At 47.0% G+C, this 15,129-nt stretch overlaps 1 long non-coding RNA gene across 2 annotated transcripts in view; it reads right to left on the bottom strand.

Moving 5' to 3' along the window:
* LOC125556298 (uncharacterized) overlaps nucleotides 1-15,129 on the bottom strand; it is a 42,529-nt gene that overhangs the window by 9,252 nt on the left and 18,148 nt on the right. The gene's annotated exons all lie outside the window — the stretch shown is intronic.

Genomic DNA, 15,129 nt, shown 5'->3' with positions numbered 1-15,129 from the left:
TGTTCATATATGATGGAAGATCAAAATGTACGACTACATCAATTATAAACCGCAAGGTCACCTAACGATATATTCGAATTCAACATAACGTGGATTCAAAAATTGAAATTTGAGATCATGGCATCTGTAATCATATAAAAAGGGACATTACTCTTTCTTTGGTGGGAATTGATTTGTTTTTTGTTGTTGTTGAAGGAAGTGCGAACCGATTTGGTATTGTGCAGGGTAATCTTGTTCTCCCGAATTTTTTACATTTTTCTTGTAGTTTTTTCATTGGCATCTATAGCAATATAGTAAAAGGGGACATGACTCTCTTGTGTCTTGTATTAATTGTTTTTTTACACATTAAGTTTGTTCTGCCGAACAAGGAATCCGCACCATGTTATGCCGAAATTTTCAAGCTCGAGTATCTTTTGTCTCACCTGCTTTGAAACTCCCGCTTCTTCAAACCGCGCCGCGCCTTGTTATCCTGAAATGTGGACGTGCGCGAGAACTCCCTCCTCATCCGAAATCGCTCCCGCAACCCAGACACGCGAAATCACCCTTCTACCCCTCAGCCGGAAATGAAGCTCCACATCGCGGTGTCAAAACCGGTGGGGGTACGCTGGTAACTCACCCTACATTTCGGACAAGCGCGTCCCTAAGCTTGGCTCCCCCTCCCCCTTCGCCCCCCATTCGTACACCGAGGCCGCCAAAACCCGCGAAACCCCACACTCCTCCATCAGCCTCCCGACCACTGCCCAGCCGGAGACCCTTCCCCGACTACGTCGTCCACCGCAACAGCTCGCCGTCCCTCATCCACTGCACCGGATGAGGATCTGTTGTCGATCTCGTCGTCCCGCCGGATCAGCCGCCCCGTCCTCCACCTCCAAGGAGCTGCCCCGACGTTCGCCTCGTCTATCGCGCCACCTCAATCCCCACAGCGCCATCTTGACCTGCCCCACCGGAACCGCAGCACCCTCACCAATTCCTCCAATGAAGCCGAGGCCAACTCGGTGCCATCAAGGAGGTTCTGCACTCACCGCTGCATTTTATCTTTTATTCGATCTCACGGGGCTGCCGGTGCTCGATAGCGAGCAGACATGGCGTGTCTCCATCGACGGCGCCGTCGCCGGCCACATCATCCACCGCGTCTCTCCCCCATGTCATTGCTTCCTCAGTGGCGACTTCCACAACGGCACTAGCTGCAGCTGCTCCGGCTCTCGCTCGCGCTGCGGCTCTGTTCTTGCTGTTGATCGCGCTACTGCACTGCTCCTGCTTTCGTTTGTGCTGCTGCTCTGCTCTTGCTCTTGCTTGCGCTACTGCTGCTGCTGCACGACCTCCGGCAACTACAGGAGTTGCTGCTTTAGCACTCGCTCGCAGTGCTACTGCATGACTTGCCCTCTGCTAGTGCGTTCCCTGCTCGAGCGTCTGCTGATTTAGATCACTACTTCTCTGCTACTAGTGCTCGAACGCCCTAAACATCTATTGCAATGATTTGTTACTAGTTCAATCAGTTTCGACGGTAAAATTCAGTTTGGACTGTGAAGTTCATTTTCTTTAGTTAAGTTCAGAGTGAACAGTACTTACAGCATCTGTCGGAGCGGCCGTGGCGCGGCTAATGTGCTTTACATCTAGCACTTTTTGGTGATGTATTTTGCATCATCTATTGCAGATGATATTAGGGTCCCACTTCCGATTAACGTTGTCTGTCTTGTCATGCTTCAGCCTCATCGCCGTACACCTTAGCGGAGCTGCTCCAACGACGGAACCATCCATCACAGCAGAGCAGTACCCTCGGCGTCGTTTCTAGATGCCTCGGATCTTCTTCCCCGCCTCCGACAGTCACACCAGCATCATCACCATCCTCCACGTCCAACCCAATGATGATGAGGTCCACAAGGCTATGCCAAAGAGGTTTTACACTCGTCGCATCACTTTGTTTCTCCATTCCTCTGTTGTTCCAATTCATGTGAGCCAAACACCCAAGTTGACTGAAATCCTATGTTTCCAAATGCTCTGTTTTGCACGTGCATTCCTATCCTATTCCTGTGTTTTTCCTGTCCCTACATTTATAGAATCCTCCAATTCTAAGGAGCCCTTACAGATTTACTTCATTTTTAGATAGGCGTCAAAGAAAACTCTGTGTTATGTCCTGTTCCTGCTGTGTCATCATCCACCCCACCTGAGGTGCACCATCGACAGAAGCGTTCACTGCAGCAGAGATCCCCCTGCAGACTTCCTTTCGCCGCCTCAGATCATCTTCCCCGTTGCCGGCAGCCAGGCCAACTGCATTACCATCATCGACTAAGCAGATGAACCTGAGGACTACACAGTTCCGGAAGAGAGGTCGCAGTCTTTCGTGTTTGCTTACGTTATACATCGCTTATTATTACCTGCTACTTTATCGTTCAATCTTGAGTTTTGAATTGCCCATGGGTCTCATATCGAGGCAGCAACGAATAGTATCTGTCTACTATCTGGTTCATCTGGGGTCTTCTATGTGGTTCATGTTGGGTGGGCAACAAACAATAGATGATCCATTGTCTATCTTTTTAAACTGAAGCTATAATCTACCTGCTATCATTAGTTTTGGATCCATCCACTCGTTTGCTACCATCAGTCTTGATTTTTGCATGCACCCCTTAGGCCTTACAAAATCTAACTATTTTTTTATTATGCATGTCAGATATTGTACACAATCATACTGAACATGTAGAGAAAAAGAGAAGACCGTTGCGTGCAAATATAATGTCATGCAGACGTTGCTCCATGGTGGGCGAAGTGCCCCCTCCTGCATTTCCAGATTGTCTTCCAGAGGAAGATAACTGTTCAGATGGAGATTCAGAAGGAGCCAACCACGCCTGCTTACCACCTGAGGTGTTTGCTCTAACCTTGCATGCTGATGTTGGTCATATCATGCATATGGCGCCTTGCATTGCTTACATTATACATCTTATATGTCATCAGCTTAGTTTAGATTTGCTTTGTGTGAAGGCCACCTGCTTGGTTTCTATATCATACTCCCACCATTCCTAAATATTTGTCTTTTTAGAGATTTCAACAAGTGACTACATACGGAACAAAATGAGTGAATCTACACTCTAAAATATGTCTATATACATCCGTATGTGGTTGTCCATTTGAAATCTCTAAAAAGACAAATATTTAGGAACGGAGGGAGTATATGGGAATTATACAATGCCATCTTCTTTAGCCAGGCATCATATACATGAATCATGCAATGCCATCCTGTTTAGCCAGTCATCGTATATGTGAATTGTATCGTGCCATATTTTTTTCCATAATGTATTCCATTTGTCAACAATGTTTATACATTCATCTACTCTTCCTGTGCATCAGCCATTTGAGTCAGTCATGGGAAAATCTGGAGTGAAAACAAGGTCTTCTGAGCAGCCAGTGCTACCTGTCGATGCAGATTTCTGTTGGTTACAGATAGCTCCACAGAGGAGGATTCAGAGAGAGATGACCAGTCGTATTCCCCCCCCCCCCGAGGTGCATGCTCTAACTTGGCTGGGTTATATTTCTCATATCATGCATATGGTGTCTTGCATTGCCATGCCATCTACTTAGATTAGACATGCTTTGTGTGAATGCCTCCTGTTTGCTTTCTGTATCAGATATGTGAATTATGCAATGCCATGCATTTCAGCCAATTATCATATATGTGATTTATGCACCGCCATGGAGCCAGGCATCATATATGTGAATTATCTCATGCCATATTTTTTTTCATTACGTATTCCATTTGTCGACAATCTGTGTATATTGAACTACTCTTCATGTGTATCAGCCATTTGATCCGGTTATGGAAAAATCTGGAGTGAAAACAAGGTCTTCAGAGCAGGCAATGGTACCTGTTGAATCATATATCTCGATGGTTACAGGGAGCTCCTTAGAGGAGGATTCAGAGACAGATGATTAGTCCTATATCCCACCTGAGGTGTATGCTCTAAGTTGCAATGTTTATATTTATCATATGATGCATATGGTGTCTTGCATTGCTTAGTTTAGACATCATATGCACAATATTGAATTCTATCTGCTTAGTTTAGAGATCATATATGCGAGTGCCAGCTGCTTAGTATATGAATCAATTATGTCAATTATATCATGCCATCATGTATACTTAGACAACATGTATGTGAATTATTTCATCCCAACCTATTTTAGAAAGACATCATATAGTTTTGTCATGTCATCCTGTTTAGGTACTCATCATATGTTGAATTATGCCATTATATCCTGTTAAGTTATCCATCATATATCTGAAACTCTGCCATGCTATCATGTTTAGTTAGGCATCATATATGTGAAATTGTGTCATGCTATCTTGTTTGGTTAGGCAACATATATGTGAATTACCACATCTGTCTATCATACAATGTCTGTACGTTCAATTTTTTTTCTTGTTTATCAGCCATTTGAATTGGAGGGGGTGATGGCAGTATCTAAGGGAGCAAAACCCGTTCTTCACAAAAGACAGTGCTACCCGTCGATGCAGATAGAACCATGGTTGTACTGGCCCACAAACTAGCCCCACCACACATAATCGAGACTCTTCCAGATTGCACACTTACATCGTTGGGCAGAGAACCAGCTACAACCCATCTAACCGCAAACCCAGCGGATAGTAACCCACTTATAGTTGACAAAGCACCATGTCCACCATAGAGTACCCCCACACGAGCAGTTTGTAAAGCTACTGCAGTGCCCAAAGCACGAAGAACACCACAGCTAACCCAAACTCCACATTTAAAGCAGAAGAGCAACTGTTCTCAGGTCAGATTCCGTAGCTATGGTCCATACTCCTTTGCTGTTGCATCACTGTATTTACTCATACCAACTACTTTTGAATTTGAAGGATCCAATTGAAACTCCAATAGCGCAACAGGTATGTTTTAAACCTATTTCTTTAACTGGATTGCTGTTCTAACTTCTTGCTCTATGTTGATTTCAGTTTAAGTTGTATAAACAGTTATGTTGTCATGTGATGCACATTACAAGTGCTGCCAATGTTGTGTAGTTAGTTTCTCACACTTATATTCTGTCTATGTTGTTGTGTCTTGAAAATATATGAGTTGAACTGTGTCTCTATCTTGATTAGGGAACATAAACTAGAATGATATGTACAATACAGTGACGATAGTACATAGATATATGTTTGTTTCATGCTGTTATCCTGTCCACCTTACAACTGAACTGGTTTACCAAAATGAGTTTCGTATACTACAAGCTAAACATGTGATGTATCTGCTTGTTTCTCTTGTAGTATGCAAACGGAATATTGGAGAAGAGCACCCCACTATGCAATGGTAGAGAAAGTAATGCAGATAAGGTTCAAGATAGCGAGACAACCCAGTTGGTCTCCAAGAAAGGTGATAAAAACGATCTTGTAGACAGTGGGAAAACCCCACAGTCCTGCGTTGATGTAGTGTTCGAGTTACTGGCTAGTACCGCTGGCACAAGCTCTTCGAACTCGCTGCCTGAATCACTTCGGCTTCTTCAGTCTCAGCTACAAGCTGAAAGGCATCAGCCAGCTATGCTGCGGCAAGAAGCCGAAGGACTGAGGAAGTCCCTGTAGAATTCAGATGCGTACTTTCTTGTGCAACAGCAAGCGCTGGAGGATTTAAGCGCCAAACAAGAGAAAGTTAATAAGCTTGCTAAGCATCTTGCCAGCATTATGAGTACCCAGGATATTGTTTCTTGAACTCTTCTGAAGTGGTTTCAGTTGTGGACTTGTTTTGCTGCGGCGTTTATATGCTGCTTTGTTCCCTATATTTGCACTGGTGGCGAATTTTGATGCCCAGTGGATGTAATATGTGTAATAGCCATGATAGGCTAGCATAAGTTGCTTGCTTATTTATTTCCTTGTTGTCTTGTTTATTTGTTTGCTTGTAGTCGGTGCAGTTCTTTTTCCGAGGTTTGCTAGTGGCTGCAATAACCTATTTTTTAAAACTAGGCCACAATAACCATGGGCTAATATTTACTGTAGTGACACTACGCCTCCTACGGGCTGTAGAAGCAGTGGTCCTTCTACGGGCCGTAGAAACAGTAGGCCTTCTACGGGCCATAGAAACAATGGACCTTCTATGGGTCGTAGAAACAATGGGCCTTCTACGGGCCGTATCATCAATGGGCCTTATACGGGTCGTATGATTGATTGGCCAAACATGGGCCAATAACAGGCCGCATTATGGCCGTAAACGGGCTAGAGTTGGAATCGTCCGTTCATGGGCCGACCATAACGGGCCATCGTTAATAGGCCGTATTTGATGACGCTATGAAAATGGCCCAACGTATTAACAGACCACAAACGGGCCGACTGTAACCACGGGCTGAATTTGGCCCACAAGCAGAAAATGACAGTAACGGGTCGTAAGTAAACGAATGCTGGAAATGAGCCCAAGAATAAATGGGCTCTGAGAAGGCCGAAAGATAACATGGGCTGGAAACGGCCCAACGGAATAACGGGCCGTTAATGGGTATAAAGTGATACACTGTTCATTACGGGCCAGTTTCACCACGGGCCGTTAATGGGTGTAAAGTGATACACTGTTCATTATGGGCCAGTTTCACCATAGGCCGTTAATAGGCCAAGAGTTACACAGGGCCTCATATGGGCCGAAAGATGTCATGGGCCAGTCATGGGCCAGAAGTGAAAACGGGCCGGAATCATATTGGATGGCCCAGATGACGCTACTGGGCCTAATTAGGATAGGGCATAACGGGCCTTGGGTTAGCGAGCTGTAAATGAGCTATATGTGAACATGTCGTTAACAGGCTTTCCATGGGCCGGCTCGCCACCTTTTGACCAAGTCAAACGGGCCGGCCTTTTCACAGGAATGGGCCTTTGTTGGGCCGTGCCACGTGTCGACGTATCATAGGAGCCTTCTGTCCAATGAGTGGATGACATCTGTCCCAACGATGAGCCGACACGTGTTTCCTCCAGCCAATGATGATTTTACATGTGGAAAATCCCCATTGGTCGGGGCTGTTAACGGGTTATCGGATCCAAAACCCGACCCGATAGCTTAATGGCGTTCCGTTACGGTGGATGCCACGTGTCGGTCATCCTTGACGAAAGCACTTATGTGACGCACGATTTATCATCATGGAAGTGCACACTTCCGCGATGATAATTTTGGTAATGTCATGGAACTCTTCTATGACAGCACAAGTATGACTATCTTGATTCTGTCATAAAATCGTCATGGATGTACATGCATGACAAAAAACACGACCTACTGTGACAAACACGTATCATCACGGAAGTGTATTTTTTTGTAGTGTGCCCACTATCCAACTGTTTTGGGTTGCTCTGATACCTGGACTGTTGCTGCTGATTACTTTGGCCGGGTTGCTGATTGTAACCATCCTAGTTACCCGGATGGCCCTGACCGTGAAAACCGCCTCCGCCTGAACCGGCGCCCGGCCATGAAAGCCGCCTCCGCCTGAACCGGCGCCCGGTCCGTGGCTACCATCAAACATGTTGGAACTTTTAAATGCCTTCATGATCGTATAGTCCTTCCACAGATGGGTAGCTGGCTTCTCCCGGGTGCCGTGTCTTGGACAAGGTTCATTCAGAAGCTGCTCGAGGGCGGGACCTGACCCACCTGACCGAGGAGGTGGACTACCCTTGCGGCGTTGGTTCTTGCCCTGTGTATTGGTGTTAGCCACAAACTCGTCAGCCTTACGTTTATTACCTCCTTGATTCGCTAGGTTATGCTGGTGACCCTTGCCGTTGCCATTCTTCTTTCCTTTCCCTGTTTTTTCTTCATCAGACACGGGATCCTTGGTACTGTCAGAATCAGCATATTTGACCAGGGCCGCCATCAACTGGCCCATGTCATTACAGTCACGCTTGAGCCGCCCCAGCTTCTATTTCAGAGGTTCAAAATGGCATTTTTTCTCCAACATTAAGACCGCCGAGCCGGCATCCATCTTATTAGATGAATGTATTATCTCCTTGACCCGGCGCACCCAATGGGTCGTGGACTCACCTTCCTCTTGCTTACAATTAGTCAGGTCCACGATTGACATAGGTTGTTTACATGTGTCCTTGAAGTTCTGAATGAACCAGGCCTTTAACTCCGCCCATGAGCCGATGAAATTGGGTGGCAACCCTTTCAACCAAGTGCGAGCCGTTCCATCCAACATCATAGTGAAATACTTAGCCATTGTTGCATCGCCGACCTCCAATAGCTCCATCGCCATCTCATAACTTTCAATCCATGCCCTAGGCTGCAAGTCGGCCGTGTAATTAGGCACCTTACGAGGCCCCATAAAGTCTTTTGGCAAGCGCTCATTACGTATAGCCGGCACCAGGCAAGGGACACCTCCTGTTCTTGTGGCTACTCCTGCCTCAACAGAGGTTGCCGGATAAACCGGAAAAGCTTGATGAGCCGCCTGCTCAGCTGCCAGTTGAGCCGCCCGCTCAGCCTCTTGACGGATTCTCTCCTGATCCGCCAAGTTAAGGGCTCCACCCTGCGCCAGCTAATGCCTACGCAGTTGGTTACGATGTTGAGCGTTGCTCGACATAGCGGCTGAGTCCATATGCCTGCTATAGCTCAGGCTCCGGCTTGGGCGAGGGGTTGAATGGATTCTGTCTCGACTGTAAGAGTACACATCCTGCTGCGCCAGAGCCGTCTGAAGAAGTTCTCTCACCCTTCGTGTTTCAATTGCTGTCGGAGAGTCGCCTTCCATCGGGAGAGCCGCCAAACGGGCCGACGCAGCAATGAGATTCTCCAAAGGGTTAGAAAAGTGACCCGGTGGTATTGGTGTGTAATGAGGCGGAGCGGTATTCATACGAGGTGGTTCCATGGCCCGTGGTTTTACCGGCGCCCCAGCCCCGGGCGTCGTAATTCGGTTTGCCTCCGGTGGGTTACTTGGACCAGCCCCGGGTGTGTGGAAAAGGTTCCTAGGATCGTACGTCAGAGGTAGACGTGACTGAGTTTTGTGGTGCCTTCTCCTCATGACCTCGTTTGACGCGTTCAGATCCACCAAGAGCCAGAAAGTCTCCGCTTGAAGCTGATGAGTACGAGCATCCAAAGCCGCCCGCTCCACGGCCATCCTGACCTCTTCTGCTGCTAAATTTTCCTTGGCCTGTGCCATCTCTTCGCGTAGCCCTGCTACCTCCGTGTCATGCTGAGCCTTATCCACCGGCTCCACCATAGCAGTCAACAGAGCCGTCAACTTATCCATGAGGTCCATTAGCATCTGAGCCGGGGGCGCGCGGGGTCTCCTGACCCGGCCGCTGCCGACCCGGTGGTTATTGCTGCTGCAGCCGTGGAGTTCTGCCCAGGTTGAGTGCCAGCCATGAAGACTCTGGTTCGATTCTTCGGCTCAAAGGGGTCCGGAATACTGTTGTCATCTGAACAGCCCCCAAGCATGCCATCTTGCAGCTGATACAAAGAATCTGTCTCGCCTGTTGATGATGTAGCGTCAGAACAGATGGCCATCTCACCGCCATCCACTGATCCTTTAGAGGATTAACCTCCATGGATGCAACCCACAAAGGCATGCCTCACGGCAGGTTGAGCTCGGGCGTATCTCGCGCGCTGCGCCATCTCGATGAGGTTGGTGTAGATGTCCGGCTCAGGGTCTGACTCGCCGATCCGGCCGATGAAGACATGGATTCCGCCAAAGGGGACCCGGTACCCGTACTCAATTGAGCCGGCCTCGGGGCCCCAGCCTTCATCGTCGATGTAGAGCTTGCCGCGACGACTCTTGGTCATCCGGCCCACAGCGTATCCCTTGAGCCCTTTGAAGTTGCCCTTCAAGAACTCAAATCCACCATGCGCTGGCCCCACGGTGGCGCCAACTGTCGTTGAATTGTCACGGAAGATGTCCTAGCAAAAGGACTTAGTCGTAGGGCCATCGCAACTAGGAAGCTTAAAGGGGTTAATTAGGACAAAGGACACGAGAGGTTTATACTAGTTTGGCCCCTTACGATGAAGGTAAAAGCCTACGTCTAGTTGTGTTGGAATTGTTGGGGTTTCGATGGCGAGGGAGCGAATCCACTTTGCCTGGCTTCGAATTGTTGTTTCTTGCCCTAAGCTACTGCCGGGTCATCCCCTTATATACACGGGTTGATGCCTGGCGGCCTACAGAGTCCTGGCTGGTTCATAAAATGTGTCCGTCTCGATGACTTCTTTATATGCCTTTCTTTACAAGTCTTCCTTTACATAGGGCGGTTTATAATATTGGGACTTAAGCCGCCTTTGGGCTTATGCCCTCTACAAGTCTTTAATAAACCATCACCTTGAATATTACTGGGCTTCTTTTGTAACCCGCCATTGAGGTTGACCCGGCCCCTCCTGGGCGGGTCATACCTGGTAGCTATATCCCCAACATTGATGAACTTGCTAAGGCTAGAGAGAATGAAATTATTGAAACTGATAATATTGATGAAAAGTGATGATGAAGATTCTCCCGCTAGATATGAATTGCCTATTGTGCCTGAGGGTTATGTTGTGGATGAAGAAACTGCTAGAGACTTCTTAGCTTGCAATGATAGATCTGATCTTCAGAAATTATTAGCTAAGCTTAAAGAAAAGTCTTTGAATGCTAGAATGAAATATGACCCTTCTTTTGCTACTTCACCTATCTTTATTACTGATAAGGATTATGATTTCTCTGTCGATCCTGAGTTAATTACTTTGGTTGAATCTGATCCTTTTATGGCTATGAATCCGAAACTGTTGTGGCACATCTTACTAAATTAAATGATATAGCCACCCTGTTCACTAATGATGAGAAAACTCGCTATTACTTTATCCTTAAGTTGTTTCCGTTCTCATTAAAGGGTGATGCTAAACCATGGATTAATTCTCTTGATCCTGGTTGTGTGCGTAGTTCCTAGGATATGATTTATTACTTCTCTGCTAAACATTTTCCCTCTCATCAGAGACAAGCTGCCTTAAGGGAAATATGTAATTTTGTGCAAATTGAAGAAGGGAGTCTCCCACAAGCTTGGGGGAGGCTTCTCCAATTACTTAATGCTTTTCCTGATCATCATCTCAAGAAAAATGAAATACTTGATATCTTTTATAATGGACTAACCGATGCTTCCAGAGATTACCTGGATAGTTGTGTTGGTTGTGTTTTCAGGGAAAGAACTGTTGATCAAGCTGAATTGCTATTGAATAATATGTTGACAAATGAAAATAATTGGACACTTCCTGGACCGACTGCTAAGCCAACTCCGAAGAAAAGGGGTAGTCTATTTCTCTGTCCTAAAGATATGCAAGAGACAAAGAAATCTATGAAAGAAAAAGGTATTAAAGATGAAGACGTTAAGAATTTACCACCTATTGAAGAAATACATGGTCTTGATAACCCGACACAGGTAGTAAAGGTAAATTCTCTCTATAGATTTGATGAAGGTGATATTCCTCGTAATAAGTCTGCTAGCCAATGCTTAGATGAGTTTGATAATTTTATTTTTAAACAAGAAAACTCCAATGCTTATGTTGGTAGGCAATTGAAACGCAATGCTGATATGCTTGAACACTTGGGTGATTATATGTCTAGAGTTAAAGGTGAACTTAAACTTATTACTAAACATGCTTCTATGGTTACCACTCAAGTAGAGCAAGTACTTAAGGCTCGGAATGATTTGCTCAATGAGTTAAATAATAAGAAGAATGATAATGTTGTCAGAGTTATGACTACAGGGGGTAAAATGACTCAGGAACCCTTGTATCCTGAGGGCCACTGAGCGAGTCCTGGATTAGGGGGTGTCCGGATAGCCGGACTATAACCTCTGGCCGGACTCTCGAACTATGAAGATACAAGATTGAAGACTTCGTCCCGTGTCCGGATGGGACTTTCCTTAGCGTGGAAGGCAAGCTTGGCAATATGGATATGTAGATCTCCTCCCATTGTAACCAACTCTGTGTAACCCTAGCCCTCTCCGGTGTCTATATAAACCAGAGGGTTTTTAGTCCATAGGACGAACAACAATCATACCATAGGCTAGCTTCTAGGGTTTAGCCTCTCTCATCTCGTGGTAGATCTACTCTTGTACTACCCATATCATCAATATTAATCAAGCAGGACGTAGGGTTTTACCTCCATCAGGAGGGCCCGAACCTGGGTAAAACATTGTGTCCCCTGCATCCTGTTACCATCCGGCCTAGACGCACAGTTCGGGACCCCCTACCCGAGATCCGCCGGTTTTGACACCGACATTGGTGCTTTCATTGAGAGTTCCGCTGTGCCGTCACCATCAGGAAGGATGCCTCATGCCGTCTTTAAAGACGGCACTATTGCTAAGGGAGCTTTGGCTGTCGGCCAAACTCTCCGACTAGGTGGTTTCCTCATGACCGCCTGTTCGGCCGCCGTGCTGACGATGACTTCTCGGGTCATCAAAAACAATCTTCACATCAACTCGGAACGCGCCGAGCAGTTAGATCCAATGGAGATCTCTTCCCTAAACGAGCTCTTGGATCGCATCGCCGCCCTGGGAGTCGCTACAGACTATGATCAGATTGGGCCTAAACCCGATCTGAGAGAGATCAACTCTACCCAGGTCACCCATCACGTTGCAGTGGTGGAGGAACAACGCGGCGACCCTTCATCTATCTTAAGGTCTAGCTATGTCCGGATTCCCGATCCCTCCAAGCTGGATATTCGCAGAGGGTAGACGTCACTCAAGACCTAAACCTAGAATCAGGCAGCGGGCTAGATTCAGTGGAAAACATCCAAGAATCCAAACTTCCGAGTTCGGAAACTCCTTGGCCCCTGAGTCTCAGATTGGGTAAGGTTTCGGATTCAATTCCACCCACCCACCCAAACATAAGCGATCTATCCCAAATTAGGCAAGGGCCCGAAGAAATAGTACACCATTACTAGGCCAGATTCCTCCTGGTCATGAATAGGATAAAGGACTGCCGCGAGGAAGACACAATTTCATTCTTCTGTAATAATTGCACGGACAAGGGAATCCTCAACGCCATAAGTCGTCATGAAATTACACGATTTGCTGACTTGGAACATCGAGCCCCTCGAACCGAGTAATAGAAAGCGCCTGGAAAACCGAAATAAAATTTTATTTTAGTATGAATGTTCTGTGTGATGGAAAGCGCCTGCAAAACCGAAATAATATTTTGGGACAATCTGGCCCTGAATACAAACCCAATCCGAAATAAAAGGGTGTATTATCACCAGACACCCAGGTTAAACACCAAAAAGCAAAAACCCTCTACAAGGCATGGAACCGTACTGGAGGGATGGCTCAATGGACCCTGTAAATTTCACAGAGCAGAGGGCGCCACACCAACTCATAGCCTTAGAGCATGTTGGATACTTCGGCAGGTGGCCAAAAGTGGCAAAGATCTTCTAACCCCAGAAGCCACAGAGCACCAGCCCGGGGATACCAGTACGGTATTAACAGTCTTCGAGACTTTCGCATCAAATAATATGCGAAAACAAACACTCCGCAGCCTTGCCGAAGTCTACCACGTGGCAACAATAAACCCATGGAGTGACACGGCTATTACTTTTAATGCCAGTGACGAATCTAAATTCCGAACAGCCCGAGCACCAGCCGCATTGGTCCTCTGTCCAATAATGGACGGCTTTTGACTCGCCAAGGTACTCATGGATGGTGGCAGCGGATTGAACCTACTTATGAGGAAACTCTTCGAAAAATGGAAATAGACTGGAACCGCATTGAGCGAAGCAGCACAACCTTTAGAGGAATAATCCCAAGTCGGGAAGTGCGCTGCACAGGAAAAATCACACTAGATGTGGTGTTCGGCACGCCGGATAATTACAGGTCCAAAGAGGTCACGTTCCAAGTGGCCCCGTTCAGTAGCGGATACCACGCTCTATTAGGGTGGGAGGCGTTTACAATCTTCCAAGCCATACCCCATTATGGGTACATGAAGCTCAAAATGCCCGGGCCCAACGGAATCATCACTCTTGCTAGTGATTCGGACATAGCACTCCGCGCCGAAAATAACACAGCCGCACTGGCCCTCGAGGCACTATCCGAAGCCCTAGCGGCCGAGGAACTGACTGCGCTGCACTCCACGGTGAACAGGGACGACGTGATACTCGATAAAAGGTCCAAGTCCACCTCCTTTAAACCGGTGGACGAAATAGTCAAATTCCAAGTCCATCCAACGGACCCTACAAAAACAGCTTCCATCGGGGCACAATTAAACCCTCATGTAGACGCCGCACTACGAGAGTTCCTACGCGAGAACTGGGACATTTTTTCCTGGCACCCTTCAGACATGCCAGGAATCCCACGCAAGCTGGCCGAGCACAGCCTAAATATCCTAAAAGGATTCAAGCCAGTCAAGCAGGCTCTTCGGCGTTTCTCCGAACCCAAGAGACAAGCCATGGGAGAGGAACTAGCCAAGCTATTGGAGGCTAGATTCATCAGAGACATAAAACATCCGGACTGGCTAGCAAACCTGGTGATGGTACCAAAGAAAGACAAATCCTGGTGCTTGTGCGTCGATTTTAAGGACCTCAACAAGGCTTGCCCAAAGGATCCCTTCCCCCTCCCCCGCAACGACCAAATTATCGACGCTACCGCAGGACACGATTCATTGTGTTTCCTCGACGCATAATACGGCTACCATCAAATTAAGATGGCAGAGCCAGACCAAGCCGCAAAGGCATTCATCACACCATACGGCCCATTCTGCTTGAACACAATGCCCTTCGGGCTCGAAAACGCCGCCGCAACATATCAGCGCATGATTTAGACATGTCTGGCAAACCAGATCGACAAAACAGTGGAGGCATACGTAGATGACATGGTCGTCAAAACCAAGCATGTTGAATCTCTAGTAGACGACTTGAGGCTCACATTCGATAACCTCCGAACATACGACATCAAGCTCAACCCGAAAAAATGCGTTTTCGGCGTACCAGCCGGAAAGCTCTTGGGTTTCATTGTATCCGATAGAGGAATTGAAGCAAATCCAGCCAAGATCCGAGCTCTGTCACAATTGGACATCCCAAAGGACCTCAAATAAATATAAAAATTGACCGGTGCGTGGCGGCTTTAAGCCGCTTTATCTCCCGCTTAGGAGAAAAGGCATTACCCCTTTATCGCCTCCTCCGGCGCACCAAAAACTTCGAGTGGACGGATGCCGCCACGGTCGG

The sequence above is a fragment of the Triticum urartu genome, chromosome 5A (assembly GCF_056163025.1).
Source record: "Triticum urartu cultivar PI428250 chromosome 5A, HENAU_Tu73, whole genome shotgun sequence".
Classification (NCBI taxonomy): Eukaryota; Viridiplantae; Streptophyta; class Magnoliopsida; order Poales; family Poaceae; genus Triticum; species Triticum urartu.
This window is presented reverse-complemented; position numbering and strand designations above follow the sequence as displayed.